Source organism: Onychomys torridus, chromosome 8 (assembly GCF_903995425.1).
Source record: "Onychomys torridus chromosome 8, mOncTor1.1, whole genome shotgun sequence".
NCBI classification, from domain to species: domain Eukaryota; kingdom Metazoa; phylum Chordata; class Mammalia; order Rodentia; family Cricetidae; genus Onychomys; species Onychomys torridus.
The window spans coordinates 36,099,815-36,118,896 of record NC_050450.1 but is presented as its reverse complement, the minus strand read 5'-3'; the positions used below and the strand labels follow the sequence as shown (position 1 = coordinate 36,118,896).

General features: G+C 38.7%; 1 protein-coding gene across 3 annotated transcripts in view; it reads left to right on the top strand.

Moving 5' to 3' along the window:
• Positions 1-19,082, top strand: part of Sgcd (sarcoglycan delta) — a 952,204-nt gene that overhangs the window by 205,943 nt on the left and 727,179 nt on the right. The window lies entirely within an intron of this gene.

Genomic DNA, 19,082 nt, shown 5'->3' with positions numbered 1-19,082 from the left:
TGCTACACAAATGTCTTGATATGCAGAGGGCCTAGTCCAGTCCCATGCAGGCTCCACTTACATTTTCTAAGGCTGATGCAAGTTCTTAATGGATTTTAGTCCATGACTTTTCATCAAGATAATAAATGCTACTATATCCTTGTCCAGTGATGCTAATTCCATCCATTTGCCAGAGCAAAGTACCTCAGCTGGGTATCCTCAAACAAAATAGATGTGCGTTGTGATGGTTGTGGAATCTGGAACAGGGAAATCTAGGTTGTGGCAGGGCTTACACTCTTCCTGAAGGCTCCAGGAAAGGAAGCTTAGCCTAACTTCCTCCAGATTACTGTCACTCCCTGACTGCCAGTGGCTTGTGGCCACAAAGCTCCAATCTTTCTTTCTGTTTTTAATCCCTTTATTTCTGTAGTTTTGTGGCATTTTGTCCATGTGCACTGAATTCCCTATTCTCATAAGGATATCATAGCCACTCTAGCCCATTCTGATGTTTTCTTAACTGCAGGTAGTCCCTGACTTAAGATGGTTAAACTTAATATTTATTTTTATTTTTATTTTTTACTTATGAATAGCTGTATGTATTCTGGAGAACTGCACTTAGAATTTTCAATTTAGATCTTGTTCCAGGCCACTAATATGTAGAATGACATTCTCTTGAGATGCTGGACATCAGCTTCCAATCAGAAGCCAATGTTCCTGTCCCTCCATTATTAGTCACTATTATCCAATAGTAACTAATTTTAATTAGGTATTTCAAACAGTCTTCTTCCCAGGTTATTTTGAGCTGTGCATGTCATACAACCACTGGTTACCACCTTCAGTACAATGTGCAGTAAATTATAGGAATACTCCATTCTCCACCATAAAATGGGTCTTGTTTTGATTCTTCCTGGTTATGTATTAAGGAAGGCTAGGCTAAGCTATAGTATTCATATGTTATAAGAACTGAATGCATTTAGCTAGCAACATTTTACATTTAAGATGAGTTAATAAGGATGTCATTTTGGCATCACTTGTCAATTGGGATGCATCTATGATAATACTAGCAGAGACATTATTTCCCTGAAGTTTGTATTCTGGAGTGTATGTTCTTCAACCTCCTTTATCCCATCTGAATCATACTTTATGCTGTGTGTGTGTGTGTGCACGTGCATGCTCACATGCCACAGGTTGATGTTGAGTGTCTTGTCTTACTTTTGAGACAAGGTATCTCACAGAACATGGAGTTCACTAATTTGACTAGATTGTCTGGCTAAAATGCTCTGGGCTTCCTCCTTTCTCTGCCTGGAAGTGCTGGACCTATGGTATGTGGTGTGAGGCTTGGATTTCTGCATGAGTTTTGGGGATCTGGACATGGGTCCTTATGCTTGATATTAAGCATTTAGCCTCCTTATTCAGTGTCATAGTCCCAACACTTTATACCGTCTGCCCTTTATTCTGGTAATCCTGGGTTGCTTAGGCACGGATGCAAGAAATTGGTTGCAAATGTGTAAATATATAATTCAAATGTAGCAAAGGTTGAGCTAACACATGCAATTTAGCAACTGACTATTAATGCATTTAATCAGGTTGTTCAGTGTGTTGGGTCACATATCTTCTTTAACTGTATTAGTGGAATAAGTAGATGAATAAAGGCAAAGGAAAGGATACATACACAATTTTCTAAAGTATAAAGATAGCCTGTGGTTCAGTGAGTCCTTTTTTCTAACAATTCCATGTAAGGAGCAAAGTCAGTTAAACAGAAAATAATCTATGTGGAAATATGTTCCTTGTGTAATTATTTTCAATAGCAAAACCTTGAAAACAGAGGAAAGACTGTTCAGTAGTACATACTTAATAAATTGGAGTATGTGTATTTTGTACTTGTTGAAAATTTTTGCTTATGAAAGTTTTGGGTTTTTCCCACTGTGGTATGCATGCTTCTAATATCATCTTTCAAGAGGTGGAGGCAGAAATGAGGGAGTTCAAGACAAGTGTGAGCTTTATAATGAGTTCCAGGCCAGCCTGGGCTACATAATGAGACATTTCAAAAGCTTCTAAAATACATGATAATTATATAGACATGTCTCAAATTAAAAATTTTGAAACCAATTCTTTAAAAACCAATTTTTTTTTTGAGACAGGGTTTCTCTGTGTAGCTTTGTCCCTTTCCTGGAACTTACTCTGTAGCCCAGATTGGCCTTGAACTCACAGAGATCTACCTGCTTCTGCCTCTGCCTCTTGAGTCCTGGGATTAAAGGCATGCACCACAACCACCCGGCTAAAAACCAATTCTTTAAAGCAGTGGCTTTTAGCAGTTGATAATTTTTCCCCAAGGTACATTTAAAATGTTTGGAGATACCTTCAGGTCTCACAGCAGAGATAGAGCATGGTACACTCTGGACTACATTAGATGTCAAGGATGTCTTCTCTTCTCCTACTGTGCATAATCCAGTTCCCTGCAACAAAGCATTATTCTGCTCAGCATGTGAATATTTCTATGGCTGGGAACCTTCAAATAAAGACAAGCATTGTCTTTATATTTCTGTCCCTTGTTTTTAGAATTGAAGTGATATTATCCACTTCTTAGGATCAAGGTAGGTCTGGCATGAGTTGATCTAAGGAAAGGGCTTGGAATCGTGAATGGAGAATAGTTAATCAACCAGTAAGGGCTAGTTCTCTTCACTCTTATCCACATCACTGTGCAAAGGAAGAAGGAATTCCAGAATACGATGATAATGCTGTCATCATCACTGCCTCCAACCCATGGATCACTGAGAACATGTCTGCAGTTGATCAGTTATGTCCTGGAGAATCAAATTGCTACAAGAAGGGTTAGAAAGGATTTCTTTTCTGAGTTGGGTTTCTATCTGGGGGCTTCTAAAGGGAGCAGGGAAGTACACATTTAGTCTTGATGGCATGCTAGAAGTAAATGAGAACCATTCTTTAATGAGTATCTAAATACAACTTAAACATATTATTGTGAGAGCAGACAAGGCTGAGGATAAAGTGGTGAGTGATAAGAAGAGATGGAGTGAATGTTGGCTGGGAGGGTTGCTGTTCTGGGAGTGCCACAGTAGCCCTGTCATCATTTGTGCTCAGGCAAGCCTCTCTAGTGGCCTTGTCTCGCTATGTAATGGTCTCCAGTTCTTTCCTGCAGTGGGTGTTTAGATTAGGGATTATATCCATTAGAAAGCCCACATGGCAGCTGTGAGCAGTCAGCCTACTTCCAGATACCACAGGCTTCTCTTCTCTGTGTCAAAAATTTCAGCTTTCTTAATGCTTTTGATATTTTATAATTTTCCTACTTTGAACTTTTGTTTCTTGAATAATCATGAAAAATTAATACTAGGAAAAGTTAATGGATGGCCTGTGCATATAAAAAGACTCAGGCATGTACTGCAGAGAATGAAATCTTGTCTCAATAAAAGGCATGGGCAGGCAATTGTAAATACCTTGGCCCCTTCTTAAATAACATCTTGTGACCTTTGTCATTGATGAGCTTAGGGGTAGATAGTTGGAAGGGTCCTGTTTTTTGACACCACATGCCGTAGGTGGCTCTGTATATTAGATATACAAGTTGTAAGTAAAGGTCTTAATGGAGCTGGCTTTTAATGAATTGCTTATGCAGAAACTGAGTTGCTTTTCAAAAGTTAGGCTTGGATGGCATTATGTATTAAGCAACTGAATCTTAATATGTGGGCGAATAAAAGTGGTTTCTCTTTATTCTTTTAAAGGAAAGAACAAACACAGTATATGTAAAAGAAAATGTGAATGTCTTTAAAGTTTCACTCAATAACAAGGAAAGAAAAAAAAACTTAAAAACTGAATATTTTTCTGTTTCAAATTTTGTAGTAACATTAAAGAGGAAATAAATTAAATTAGGCATACTTTAAGCAATGACCAAAAGCAAGCATCTTCAAGGACATTCTTTTGATATTGTAAATCTTTCAGAGATTGAATCAGGGGTTCTTCTGAACTGTGAATATATTTTTAATTACTTTCTAATCTTTCATTTTTAAGATTAAAAATAATATTGGCTCATTATAATGACTTCAAGTAGCACAAAGGGCATAAAGGAAACAGCACAGGGTCTTTTTCTATTTTTGTTCTGTAAAATAATGACCTGCTAGACTCATTTGTTAGCAGGTTTCAATGTCCCTCCAAGTTTCTGTGGGCAGGAATACTTTTACTCTGATACTTAAAATGCTAGCCTTTCGTTTGGCATGACAAGATGCTTCAGGGAAGTTGGTGCTGAGTTGTTTCTCTCTCTAGAATGTCTCTGGCCCCCCCCCAGTATGAAAACAGGCTCTATTATTTGAGTAAAATGACCCCTCCCATGCAACAGGAGGGACTCCATCCTCATCTCAGTAAACACATCTTAAGAACTCAGTGATTCCAAAAACAGCAAGTTCTTAATCTCTTTATCTATCAGCTCCAGACACTTGATAATTAAACCTTATGCTTGCTTCCCTTCTGAATTTCCACTTCCTTTTGCTATTGCCATTGCTTCATTTCATTCACATGTCACCTTAATCTGAACGATTGCTGTATTTTCTCTCACTAATTTTTCCTATTCAGTCTCTTCCCATGCTCCCCCACTGCCACCCTGCCTGCCATCCTTCTAAAAGCAGATCTCGATCCTTCCTCAATATGCAATTTGTGACTCCCATCAACTTCAGGGTATAGTTCTTTCCTTTGCAGAACAGACTTCCAAACTCTTCCCTGTTCATCCCAAACTATTGCTACTTGTACTACCCTTCCAACTGCTTTACATCTTTCCTTCAAAATCATTCATTCAAACATTCTTTGTGTGTACTTGTTATGCCTGGTTATGTACCATTTCCACTGCAGCTTCCAAACTCACTGTGTACTCAGGATTACTTGCTTTTCTCCCTTTACACAATGGTTTATTCATCTTTCTTAGGGGAAAAAAAATCTGTTTTTAAAAGCCCAAGATAAATTTCCCTCTTAGTCACGTTTCCAGCATCCTAACTGTTGAATGATTTGCTTTTATTTGTTTGTTTGTTTTGTTTCTTGATGATTAGTATTTTGCTTATATCCTGATATACATTTTCACTTTTGAAGTGAGATTGTGTAATGGATACATTTGTCTTCTCTGTGCCCTTTATGGTTCTTTACTACTGCTGCTAAGTTAGGGAAAAAAAAAAAAAAAAATATATATATATATATATATATATATATATATATATATATATATATATATATATATATTGTGTGTGTGTGTGTGTGTGTGTGTGTGTGTGTGTGTGCACGTGCGTGTGTGTGCCTGTGTGCACATGTGTGTACGTGCCTGGGCATATGAAGGCCCGGGGGTAATGTCAGGTAGCTTTCTAGATAACTTTCTACCTTATCTATGGACATGAGTGTAGCTGGGGTTTTCTCCAGTCCTGCTCAGACCCAAATAAACACACAGCCGCTTATATTAATTAAAACTGATTGGCCTAATGGCTCAGGCTTCTTGCTAGCTAGATCTTACACTTAAATTAACCCACAATTCTTATTTATGTTTAGCCACGTGGCTTGGTACATTTTCCCAGTTCTGCCTTCACATCTTTCTTCTCATGGTGGTGGCGGCAGCTGGCAGGGTCTCCAGACTCAGCCTTCCACCTCCCAGCATTCTCCTCTCTCTTTGTCCCGCCTATAATTCCTGCCTGGCTACTGGTCAATCAGCATTTTATTTATCAACCAATCAGAGCAACACATTCACAGCATACAGAACATATCCACAGCACATGGGGTCTCTAACTTGAACCCAGAATTCACCAGTTCAGCTGGTCTAGCTAGCCATCATGCTTTGAGGATTCCTAGTTTCCTCCTTCAGATCTCTGGGTATACAGGCAGGATATCATGCTCACCAGGAATTGTGATTGCTCCCATCTGAATCACTGTCTTCACTCTTGACCCTAAGCACTTAACTCCTGAGCTACCTCCACAGTCCCAGAAAACACCCCCAGAGTAAGAACTTTTCCTTCTTCATCCATCTTTGCATTGCATATACCACATGGTAAGCCAATAATGACTTACTGCTTTGAGTCACTGAGGTGCTGTTACAGAATATACAAGAGATCAGGAGGGTCTGATATATGAAGGGTTCCAAGAGTTTCAATAACCAAAGCCAGAGGAGTTTCCACAATCCATTGAGAACTCTGTGGAAGCCAAATGCCAGTAGACAGCAAGGGAAGAAAAGGATGTTGGAAAGAAAGCACACAGCATGTTCTGTGATCTCAGAATTGTGGGTCATGTACATGCTCTTCAGAATGTTCTACTCCCCTGGGGCATCCTTTGAGTTTCATCCTTAAAGAATGGAGAAGGCCTAGGTGTTACAGTCACTCAGTAGCCCGAGAATAGGGTCTGGCTTTAGTTCATGAATTTTTCATAATGAACAAATTTGTGTTTGTATTCACAGTGGTCTGAAAACAACACTTAAATACCATCATTATTTAGGAAACTAAAATAGATGGTTCTTTTCCATTTATATATTTTTGCAGTTGCCAGATTTCCATAGTACCTATACCTATCAAGAAACACGGAAAACCTCTGAATTAATACATTCTTGCCCTCATTAACTGGAATGACTTTAATGTAAAAGTTCATTGAGTGACAATGTTGTGAGTCCTATTGTCCCTGGTACTTGTACCAGGTGTTATATGTTAAGCCTCATGAAATCTTGTTTTTAAGCTAACAATTTAAAATACTTCATTCACATTCCTCCATCTCCCTCCCTCACATTCTGGTCTTCTAAGATATTTAGCATAGTTTAACATTTATGAATGTTTACATATGAATTCTTCCTGGGCTGCGGCACTAGGTTCCTATACTGAATAATCCTAAGCTACCAGAAACAAATCACAGGAAAGCTAAAATTACTAAAACAGTTAAGAAAAGAAAATCACTTCATAGCATCCTAAGTGGTTTTTGAAAAGTAAAAGTACTTTTCGGGGTTATTTTCAATGAATACAACTTCCTATTTTATGCTTCAATATCTCAAGTTCCGTGAGGGCATATAAGAAAATAGAACTAGAAAATATTCAAATACTTATTTTGTTTAATATCATTTCAATATCTTAATGGGTTATTTTTCATTTTTATTGTAGCAAGATAAACACCTGAATGTGAGTAAATTTCAACCTAAATAAACTCAGTTACATGTACACCAGAAATATTAGCAGCCCTTTGTAGCTACTGTCATTTGATGTTACTTACTCCCACCAATTTTATATTAGTACAGGATTATGAAGAATTTGTGTGTGTGTGTGTGTGTGTGTGTGTGTGTGTGTGTGTGTGTGTGTGTGTTATTTCTTTTCCTTTTCAATTGTTTGGGAAGTAAAAGAAATTAAACAGGATGATCCAGTTGTGTGGATCATGAATTTCTGGTATCCTACTAATAATCCATTTTCTTAGTTAAGAAGTGCAGGTATTGTTGGCATTTTAACACTGGATACATTCCATGTTAAATAAGCATGGAAGTGTGTTTTCTATCCTTGGTTTTGATTTTACCAAGAGCTTCCAGATTCAAAAACAGGAACCTGAGTTCAGATTTGTTTTCACATGCCTCCTGTCTGTTTGTCCTTAGATCAATCCCCTTTGGCCTCTTGAGCTACTTTATCAACATACTGAACATTGGAGCATTAAATCACTTGCTCTGAAAATTGACCCAATGGTTTTACAAACCTACTGTGTGTTCCCATGACGCTATACTTCCATGCATATCATTCTTTATTATTTCACTGAGCAATTTTTTTTACTGCAAGTTTACCCCAAAAGAATAAATAAATTTGCTTGAGTTGTACAGATGGGGTAGCAATTCTTACTCTATGGATATTATCTGGGTCTCTATCATCAAATAGTTATCTTCCACAGAGACTCCCCTAGGCAAATTTCACATTGCTGAGAATAATCTTAAGCTATACATTTAGTTTAGTATAGCTGTACATTCTACATAGGACAGAATTTTATGTGCTACTTTGATTTGTTTTAAATGAGGATGAGTTGATTCACTCTCTTTCAAAATAGCTGATTCTGAGAGCTATTGTTTTTTGGGGAAATCACAAAGGCAGAGCTATTAAATGAATACTGAACATTGTGTGTTTATTAGAGTTAAATCACCAGTGGGGCAAACACATTTCTCTTACTCTCATATTTATTTCTATTGCATAACTTAAGTTGCAGGGATATTTATTTTATTTCTTTATATAATTAATCAGGAAATAAAATAGTTATCCAGGTAGATCTGCAGTGGTGTTTTTTAATGTATGAAGTATCACACTGACTGGAAGCAAGAGACCTAGCTGAACATCTAGGCAGCATGGAGACAGGTGTTGATGTTCAAGTCTCACTTTTACCCTGTCTTTATCTCAATGCACAGTGTCAGGGCTTAGAACTATCCTTCAGTTCCTCTCTCCTGATTCACCTATACTCCCCTTTGCAAATAAGTAACTATCACAAGTTTGGGGAAGAGCTCTATCATAGTGACAGGGCTATAAATGGAAGCTCACCTCCACATCAACATGCCACCTGGTCTCACTTCACAACATGGTGTAATTTCTACTGTTTCTTCTCGCTTTTCTAGAGCCAAAGATATCTGCTTGCTAATCAAATATATCTGACTCACTCCTGCCCCAGCAATGATCACACTTGACATTTTTCTGTCTCAAATGCTCTGTCTCAGGTGTTTTCATGGCTTTTTGCTGCATTATCTGATATCACAACAGCTCATATTCCCATTCTATCCCCATCCTCTTTCAGTTTCTTGCTCTGTACTTATCATTAGAAACTACAATGCGTATTTATTTTTCTTTGCTCTGCCTAAAATACAATGTTAGGTATTTATTAGATGGCTCTATTTTAGTCCTCCCCCAACCAAAAAAAAAAAAAAAAAAGTACCAGAATCAGCTATTTTGAATAGCTTGCTATGTACTTCAAGCTGGTCTTAAAGTGGCGATGCCCCTGCCTCAGCTCCCTTAGTCCTGAAACAAGAGATGTGTACTACCAATTCCTATTTTTCCCCCTTCCTGTCCCTTTTCTTTTCCACTAGCATTTAACTTCACACACAAGGACGGTCTTTTGCCATCACTCCTCCAGCTTCTATCATGGACTATGACATTGCAGAACTATTACATCATTGGTTACTAGATGCCTGCGTGATTGAATGAGTAAATCCCACTCTCCCTCTCTAGTGCACAGTGGTCAAGTGCATAGCTTTAGCTCAAGATACCTTAACTCTTCTAGAGTGCTTCCTTGCAAGGGAAGTTTAAGGACCCTTAGGAAACTGCTAAGAATTTGCATATCAAAGAACCACATACCTTGAAGACTGTGTGTTAGAATTAAAATGACAGGACACCCACAAAGCATTTTCTGTGGAGCCTGTGGTTTACTTAAGCTTTAGTGATTAAGACTGTTTCATCAGTCATCCTCATGGTAAGAAGATAATATCAATTAAAGCTCATTGCTTGAAAGCCACAGGAGCTGGCCCCAGCTGTGCACAACATTCGCAGAACTGAAGAACTAGGAGCCAAGTTCAATATACATGGGGAACGAAATAAACGAAATAAAATTGTAATCTAAGCACAAGAAACATTGCAAAACTGTTGTCAGGGATTCCATCTCCTGTGTTCTGTCCTTTTCTGGAACATGTCGAGGCTTCAATTCCAGGAAGAATGAGTCTGATTGAATAAGCTTCATTAGGAATATATGGGCATGTTGTTTGACAGCGTCAGAAGAAACTGGGTGGGTCTGCAAAACAAATCTCAGGTTCGTGCTAGATAATGTTACTGAATGTAGAGCCTTGTTAAGTCCACAACTGCCTTACTGCAGAGTATTTGACATGTGTAGTTTTGGAAAACAATCCAGAATTCCTTTTCCTTTGTAAACAACAAGCAAGGAAAATAGACTAGCTTATTTGCTATTGAGCTCACATCCCCAGAGTCCTGTCAGTGAGAAGCCTCTTTAACGATCTTTTTTTCCTCCAGCACTGGGCTATGCAGGATAAGAGTTCCCTCGAGTTAATTCTGAAGTAAATTTAATATCCAGATAGTGGACAAACTGAAGAACTCACAGAAAACTTGGAAAGTTGTGTTTCTAACGTTAGGGGATGACATGGCAGCTTCTTTCTGCTTTTGGTTATTTCTGCTGTTTGTTTGGAGGACAAAAGTTCATGGTAATTGGAGTGCTTTATGATTAGTAAATATTGATCAGCGAAGTGGAAATGGGTCATAAGTTTTTCAGTACCTGAGCTCTAGTCTAATGTTTGAAACTTCTAATTCTGTGACTCAGAGTGACACAGTGTCTCCCATCGTGTGAGCTGAAGTTGTTGGTGACCTGCTTCATCTACACCCTCACAATAGGGTGGGTATCCTCCATACAGTCTTCTGATCTACTCAACCCACCTCAGACTACTACTGTGAGGTAATGGCCTAGTGGAGTTGATTCTGAAGGACTCTCCAGGGGAAGAAGCTGCAGAAAGGAGAGCTTTCTGGGCCATAACTGTCTTTACCCAATGTTCACAGGGCAATCACTTGATGGTTAGGGGCAGTGACAACTAGAGTAAGAGAAGAGAGCAGTGCATCTGAAAAGCTTGGCCAAGCTTATACGCTAAGAAGTGCTGGAGCTCTGGTTTGAATCCAGGTACTTCACCCCAGCTGACTTTCTCCAAGATGACCTGGAAAAGAAAAACTGGAGAGGCCAGAACATTCAGTTGATCTAGACTGACGGACACAAGTACTAGATAACCGATGATCTTGAAAAGGATGGGTGAGAAGAGCAAAAGCAAACAGCAAGGAGGGTTAAACATTTTAGAGATGGATCCCCTGTGGAGTCCTGAGCTCTGGCAAGGAGCTGTCCATTTGGCTACTATGCTGAAACAAGCAGATGGGAAGTAGGATGTGTGGAGTTCAGCATTGACTCTGATGAAAAGGATATAGGTTTTGCTCTTATGGAGCTAGCAATTTGTGGAAAAATGCATGTTACATTGACAGTTAACAAATGCATGCTCGATAATAGTATAGTATGAAGCCCACATTGGATTTGTTGTTATTTGTTTTGGACTGCATTCCAGGGTTTGAAACTTACATTGGAGGTAGATTTCCCAGGCCAGGGATTCCCTAAGTGAAGTGAATTTCACTGCTGAACAAATAGAAAGAGGAAAGAGTAGTAGAAATTGAAGTTGATGGTTTATATTTTTTTTTGTGTGTGTGGTTTTTCAAGACAGGGTTTCTCTGTGAAGTTTTAGTGCCTGTTCTGGATCTCACTTATAGACCAGGCTGGCCTCAAACTCACAAAGATCCACTTGGCTCTGCCTCCCGAATGCTGGGACTAAAGGCATGCGCCACCACCGCTTAGCAGTTGATGTGTTTTATGAGTTGCCTGGGCCCCATATCTTCTTAGCTTCAGGTCAGGATTTGAACCCAACTTTGAACCCCAGACTCCAGGTCAAGTGCTCTTTGCTCCACAGTGACAGGAACTATCTTGAATCACACACACAGACACACACACACACACACACACACACACACACACACACACACACACACACTTATGCATGTGCTGATATTCCAAGTCAAGTGTTCTTTGCCTCACAGTGATAGGGACTACACTGAGTCTCTCTCTCTCTCTCTCTCTCTCTCTCTCTCTCTCTCTCTCTCTCACACACACACACACACACACACACACACACACACACCACATATGCTGATAACTTCAGGGCTACATTCTTTGTTGCCTTGTTGGCCCCTGCAATGCTTTCCACAGTGGAAGCAGTGATTGCTAATGACATTCTCAGTGTCTGTGATACTTAGATCACTTTATCAATCAAATGTGGCATTTATGCCAGCCTTGCCACCTGTCTCTTTCCATCAGTGTCAGCAAATGTTTCACTGCAGGCAACAGGTGCCAGCTGTCAGCCTGAAATAAACTGGAGTCTGCCCCAGGATAAGTGTGCTTGGAGAATCACTTCTGATTGGATTTCTCGTCTGACAGCCCCTTCTGAATTTGAGACTCAAAACCAAAAGATAAACAAATTATACATAAGTAAACAAACATGTGGCTGATTATGAAGCATCAGGCTGGCTGCTACTAGAACTACATTAATCACTCTGGTCTTCTTTTCCATTCGCCTGGGTACCATTTTGGTCTGTTGAAATGCAGATGGTTTTACAAGACATTTGCTTAATTGAGCCACTTACCAAAGCACTGATGTTATGGCAGTGGCTTTTGTTTTGAATTGAGAGTTTGAGAAAGGAAAGAATAAGGAAACTCAACTGACAGTATCTGGTTCCCAACAACCCCATTAACTGAATTAGGAACTTTCAAATTCAGGGACTGTAGAATTTAATACTGTCATTATACTTATGAAATAGATGTAATTACCCACCCAAACCCATATATATGCCAGGTGATGTGTGTCTTGCCTATAACTCTAGTATTTCAAAGGCAGAATTAGAGGGTCTTGGAGCAAGGTGGTTAGCTAAACTTATAAAGGCTAGCTATGTGTTCATTTGGAAGACCCTATGCCAGTGAATGGTGTGGAAAACAATAGAGGAAACTTCCCAATGTCAAACTTGAGCCTCCACTTATGTTCATACTGACACACACATGTGTATCCTCACAACATGGGAACATGGATACACATGCATTTACCACATGCACATACAAGAATCATTCTAAAAATTAACCCATATATATCTTAAACAGTGGAAAGTGGTCAAAATTCAGACATAAATTAGAGAGGAATTAGTACTTAGAAGGAGGTGATGGCAACAGCTGCTTTTGCTACTTGCTTTAACTATCTAATATTTATTTTTACAGATATGTGGGTTGAAACCCCAAATCTATTTAGCACAAGGAGCTGGAAAGCAGAATCCAAGTTGATTAAGAGGCTAGAAGGTGAAAGAAACTTTTAGAAAATTTACCATAAGGAAGAGCCCCCATTTTTAAAAATACAAATTCTTACATTTCTGACAGATCCCCGAAGTATACAAGTTTGAACACTAAAAGGAATATAGAGGATTTCAATGGCTCTCCACTGCAATGGAGGTATAATTTAGAGTTTGAATAAAGGCAGTTTAAATGTTTGTTAAAATAAACATAAACGTTTGTTTAGAGGAAGTTAACAGAATCCACATATACATTATGTTTTGCAATGCCCAAGACACATAAGAATATTACTAGATACAGACATATGAACACATGCATACATACACACACACACACACACACACACACACACACACACACACACACACACACACACACACACACACACACACACACACACATACACACACAGAGAGGACCAAATGAAGATAGGCAAGACAGTTAGTACCAGAAGCCCCAAATTTTATAACTAGTGGACAAAGGCTTTAAGGCAGACAAATTCCTGTGTCACATGACATTTTGATCAATGGTCCGTTACATATACAGACATGATTCTGTACAGCCTGGGTACATGTGCAGTAGGCTTTGTCATCTAAGTCTGTGTAAGTAGGACCTGAAATGTTTATATGATGAAGGAATACTACCCAGTGAGGACTTTTTCCACTGTCTCTGTTGTTAAGTAATGCTTGCCTGTGTTAGACTTACATTCACATGGAGATTAAAATGTATACATAGTAGATAAGCACAGTCCACGTTTTCCAAGCTCATTTTATATTACTTTCAGATTGTTCTTAATACATTTTTCTGAACATAACAGTGAAATGTAGATGACAGAGAAGTACCTTGTTTAAATTCTTCAGATAGCTACAGTGGAGATGAGAAAGAAGTCTGGGTAATTTTATTCCCTTGGTAGAATTTTCTATAGGAATTAAGATGTGAGACACTGCTGTTGTTCTACCTTGGACTAATCACTTTCTAGCCCTCTAACCTTTGCAGGTTAATTCATCTATACCCCTTTGAATCATTGCTGTATGAACTGTAAGAAATATCCAATAAATGATTGACATGTGGCAAGTACTCTGTAACATTGTTATCATTATCATGGTGGTCATCATCATCATCATCATCATCGTCCTATCTATGTAGAATCTTGATTTGCTGTTATAGTCCTATTATTATATCAAGGGTAAATGGAGATCTTTACCCTAAAAGTCTGTTTTATCATGCATTTATGCAACAAGAAGTTAAAGTATGGCATAGAGTCACTTTTTTGTCAAAGTTCCATACCAATGTGGTGTTTACTCAAGCTTAAAATTTTATGTTCTCCTGAACTCTATCCACAGACATGTATGGCCAGGATTTCTTCTAATGATGCTTCTAAGCAGCCAGTTTCACTACTGAGTAGTCATTTGATGGTGTGAGAGAGCTTTCTTCACCATATGCTACAATACTCCCCTGAAACCTTCTGTCTAGCTAGTCTCACCTTGTCCTGCAGAGGGCAGCCTCCTCCATTCTGCTGCGCAAGCCCTTGGCTATGTTAGTGTACTCTTGGTCTTCTGTCGTCAATTTCTCTACTGTTCTAATGGCTATATATGGAATCTATTGGCATATCTATGGCCATTCCATTTGTTCAACAAATCTATTTGGAGAACTTTGTGTTTACTACCAGGATAAAGATACAGACATTTGAACTTCATATTCGGTAAACTCATCTGTAGTCCCAGAGGCAGATAATATCACAAAAGGTAGAAAGCAATCATGATAAACTTTTGGATTTTAATAGATGTTGCCTTGATGTTCATTTAGTTACTTCTATTCTCATCTAATACCTGAACCATGTGGAATGAGTACAAATCTCTCCATATTGATAATAGGCCAAGTTAACAAACATGTCCTAAAGTTGTTTTTTTTTGTTGTTGTTGTTGTTATTTATCATACCAGTATTTATTTTCTCCAACCTGAAGCACAAGTAACAAGCTATATCAACAAATGGGTCAAAATTGCATGGAGGTAAATTACAGCTTGTTTTGAAGAAGAATTAATGTCACTTAGAATTGTGTGCAAATGAGCTTTTTCAGAACTAATAAGGACCTTGTTACTGGCAACATTGAAATAGAATTTGGAAAACAATGTTAATGCCACCAAATGGAATAACTGGCATATGGTAGACACTCAGTGCATATTTGTAGAAGGGATAGAGAAAAGGACAGACAAGAGCAGAACTAATAAATTCACTCAGAACTCATGAATACTTAGTCTGTGCCTAGCTCTATGTTGGTGAGACTGATCCTCTCATCTGTGAGATTTATAATGTAATAAAAAAGGCACTTAAATAAACATTTAACTACTGTGGTTAAAAGTACAAAAAGTGTACAGTCCAAGACTGTATTAGATGCCTGAAACTTAGATTAAGTTTGTGTCACACCTGTGCATGTGGGATGCACTTTATTATGCAAATATACATATGATAAAACGTGAATTATAAATTAGACACATTAGGAAGTTAAGCACTGGGCCTGGAGAGATGGTTGAGCAGTTACAAGCACTTATTGCTCTTGCAAAAAGCCTCAGGTTTGGTCCTAACAACTACATGGTGACTCCCAATCACTTATAATTCTAGTTCCACAGGATCCAATACCCTCTTCTGACATCTTTGGGTTCCTGAAAACATGCAGTGCACATACATACACCAAGGCACATGTACAAGCACATAAGAGAAAAGAAAACATTGTAATGAGGCATTAAATAAAATACTAACTCTAACTGAGCTTAATAGTTCAGGTCTATATTCCCAACTACTTGGGAAACTGAGCAACACAAACCATATCATAAACTCAAGATTAGACTAGGCAACTTCATAAAGACTTATCTCAAAATAAAAAGAAAAATACTGGGTATGTAGTTCAGTGGTAGAAATGCCTGGTATGCATGAAGTCCTATGTTCACTCCCCAGTACCACTAAAAGCCCAACAAACAAAATATATTCCTATTGAAATATATTAGCCATATAATTATTATGGCTAATATATATATATTAGCCATAGAAAATATTGTTATCAAGATTATAAGGATATGATGTCTTTTTCTTTCAAACTACCTTATTGGATGTTCACATTTTTACTAAAGAAAGGACTTTACACTTCAAGTTCTGTGTATTCTCTGTTATATCCAAGTTGCTACTCTTGCACTTCAGAGCTGTTACTGAGTGAAGCAAGGTTTTCTTGAGCATCTGTGCTGGGATACACCACCTGCTGGGTTATAGCTCCCATACCTGGTAATATATACAGTGTGAATACTCTGAACCAAGGCATGAACTTTGGTTCCAGTTGATGCTGAACTGTGCAATGTGTGGTTTTAGCATGCCATTCAAAATGGCATACAACTGAAAATGTATGAGTTACTTAGTTCTGGGTTTTTCCTTCTTAACAGATGTGTAGCTCAATTATTCATGGGTACCTAAACTGTAGATAGGAAGATAGTGACCAACAATGGGGTGTGGAAGTTAGAGAAAGAAAAAGAGGTCAAATTAGACTGGAGTGGCATGGGTAACTTCTCACTTCTGTTGGGATGTGAGGCTGCTGTGGAAGCTAGCTGTGAGGATTCAAGCAAAAGGCAATGGTATGACTAGAGAGCACTTTTAGGCACCTTCAAAGAGGCAGGAAAGAATGTTATTGGAATCCTGAGAAAGATCTGGATGATTGTATGAGCAACAGCTAGAGAATGATCAGAGCCAGCTCACTCAGAGCGTGGAGGGCTCTAGTGAGCCACTGGCTCTCATCCTGGGAATATTGGGGCACTTTATAGGGCTTATAAAGTGAATACAAGCAGAGCTATAGAGAATCAGCTTCATTTTTGGTATCATGGGTGGGTAGCTGTTGTGTGAGTTGTGGGGGTGAGGGAATACAAACAAACATTTTTCACTCCAGATAGGATATCCAGATAGGGCAAGCCAAAGAAACAATTTCACCAAGTCAACCATGAATTTATTGAGGTGACTGGCAGATGGGTGGATATGGTGTGGATCAAAGCATGGGTGAATCAAAAGCTGGCATATCATAGAAAAGCCCATTGTAGTAAAAGGAAGAACTCTTTTCCCCATGAACAGCCTGTAGATCGCTTCACTGAAGACAGCCTTCCTTACTTTTACAATTGTTTAGGGCTTGTAGCCCCTTTTGTATAGGCTGGTCAGCCTTGTAAGTTTCAGAAATTTCCTGAACCTTGTTAGTTTTGTTTTACTTCCTGGCCTATGAGCCTCCTGTTCCCACTCCCCACCCCAGCCCCACCACTTCTTGAAAATGCTTCAATTCTTCAATTCAGAGGAGATAACTATATAGCTGTGGCTGGTGGTATTTTCTGGAGTAGGAAACAATGGCTACAGGTCTATAGGTTTATAAACGACTCTACATTCCTACCTAGGGCATGTTTATTTTCAGGTTCTTCCAGTCAGAGACCATACATTGTGGCAGATACCATGTCCATTTTATTTCATTTAATTCTCATAAATAGCTTGCATGTTATAATACTTTCTTAATATGACAATAGAGGGAATTGGAATACTAAAAATGAGAGTATAAGGTGGTTACATTATACAACTGAATTTCAGGTCTTTGCTAGTCCTAGTGTACTTTTCTTGCTGTGTATTTAAAGTTTGCACTGTGAATGATAATATGAAGGCCTTTTGCTAATGGTAGAGCACATTAATTTAAATAGAGTTGTGTTCCTGATGCCTGCTTTCTCAGTCTTTCTAGAGATGGAATGAGAGATGGATGCTTGAGGTTCATCATGTGATTTTTCATGCCAAAACAAGTCAGTGCTGGTTGTTTGACATTACTGTTTATACAACCACAATAAAATCATTTTGTGAAATTCATAAGCCAATAAACAGACTAGTTATAGCAGAGCTCCAGAATGTGTGGCTGATCAAACCAGTTGGTGCAATAAGTGAGAACTGCCCATCATTTTCTCTCTTGGCTGTTGCTCTAGGACACTAAATGTAGCTGTTACCTAGGGTGGTGGCACTCTATAATAACAAGATTGTGGGGACCCTGAGAATACTGCATGTTTGAGAGGCCACCCTATTTTTGAGATGAAGTCAGAGTCAATGGCAAGAATGGCAGAACTGAAAATAGAAGTAAGTCAGTAACATCTTTTGCTAGTTTGTGATTCTTCCCATCTGTTGTCAGACTTCTGTGCTAGAAATGTGGTCTGCTGGCTAGTTTTATGTAAACTTGGCAAAAGCTAAAGTCTTCTCAGAAGAGGGAACCTCAACTGAGAAAATGCTGCCCATCATATTGGCATGTGAGAAAGTCTCTGCGGCATTTTTTTTTCTTTATGATTGACGTGATTGTGGGTAGTGCCACACTTGGGAAGGTGATCTTCAGGTATATAAAAAGCAAAGAGAGCAGGCTGTGAAGTCAAACCAGTAAGCAGCACTCCATAAGACCTCTGCTTCAGTTCCTGCCTTGAGGTTCCTCCTTTGAGTTCCTGCTCTGACTGTATTCTGTAAAGGGAAAGAAGTGCTTCCCCCTCCCCACAAGCTGTTTTTGGTCAATGTTTATCACAGCAGTAGAAATGCAAAGTAGTATAGATAGGGGGAAGTAGATGGTGAAAAGTATCTGTAATAGAGTGTTTACTATAGTACTAATGCTTTGATTTTTTTTTTTTTTTTGTATTTTCTTTGTATTTCCTAACCTAACTGTTACAACGATCCAACAATGTTGGCATCATTAGCTCACTTACTAGATAAAGAACCTAAGCCTAAAGTTCTTAGTTCAGTATTAACATAAATATTAAATTTTATAGAGAGATAGCATATTAAGAATTTTAAGACACTTGGAGTTTATAGTAATTTTTTTATAGTTACCCAAGAAAAGATGAACTTTCTGGGTTAGATAAGGGATGACTGGCTGGAGAGATGGCTTAGTGAGTAAGAGTACTTGCTGAACTGGCATTCAGATCTGTGTTAAAATCTCCAGAACCCATGTAAAACATTGGACATACCTGGAACCTAGCACAGGGTAGGGAGGGCAGAGACAAGATGGTCACTGGGGCTTTCTGGCCACCATCATAACCCCAGGTTTGGTGAGAGATTCTGTCTCAATAAGATAGAGAGTGACATAACAGGGTACATAATGTCCCACTCCTCTGGTGTCTGTACATTTGTAAGGATGCAGTGTGCATGTGTCAAAACACTCAGAGAAATTGGATTACAGAGG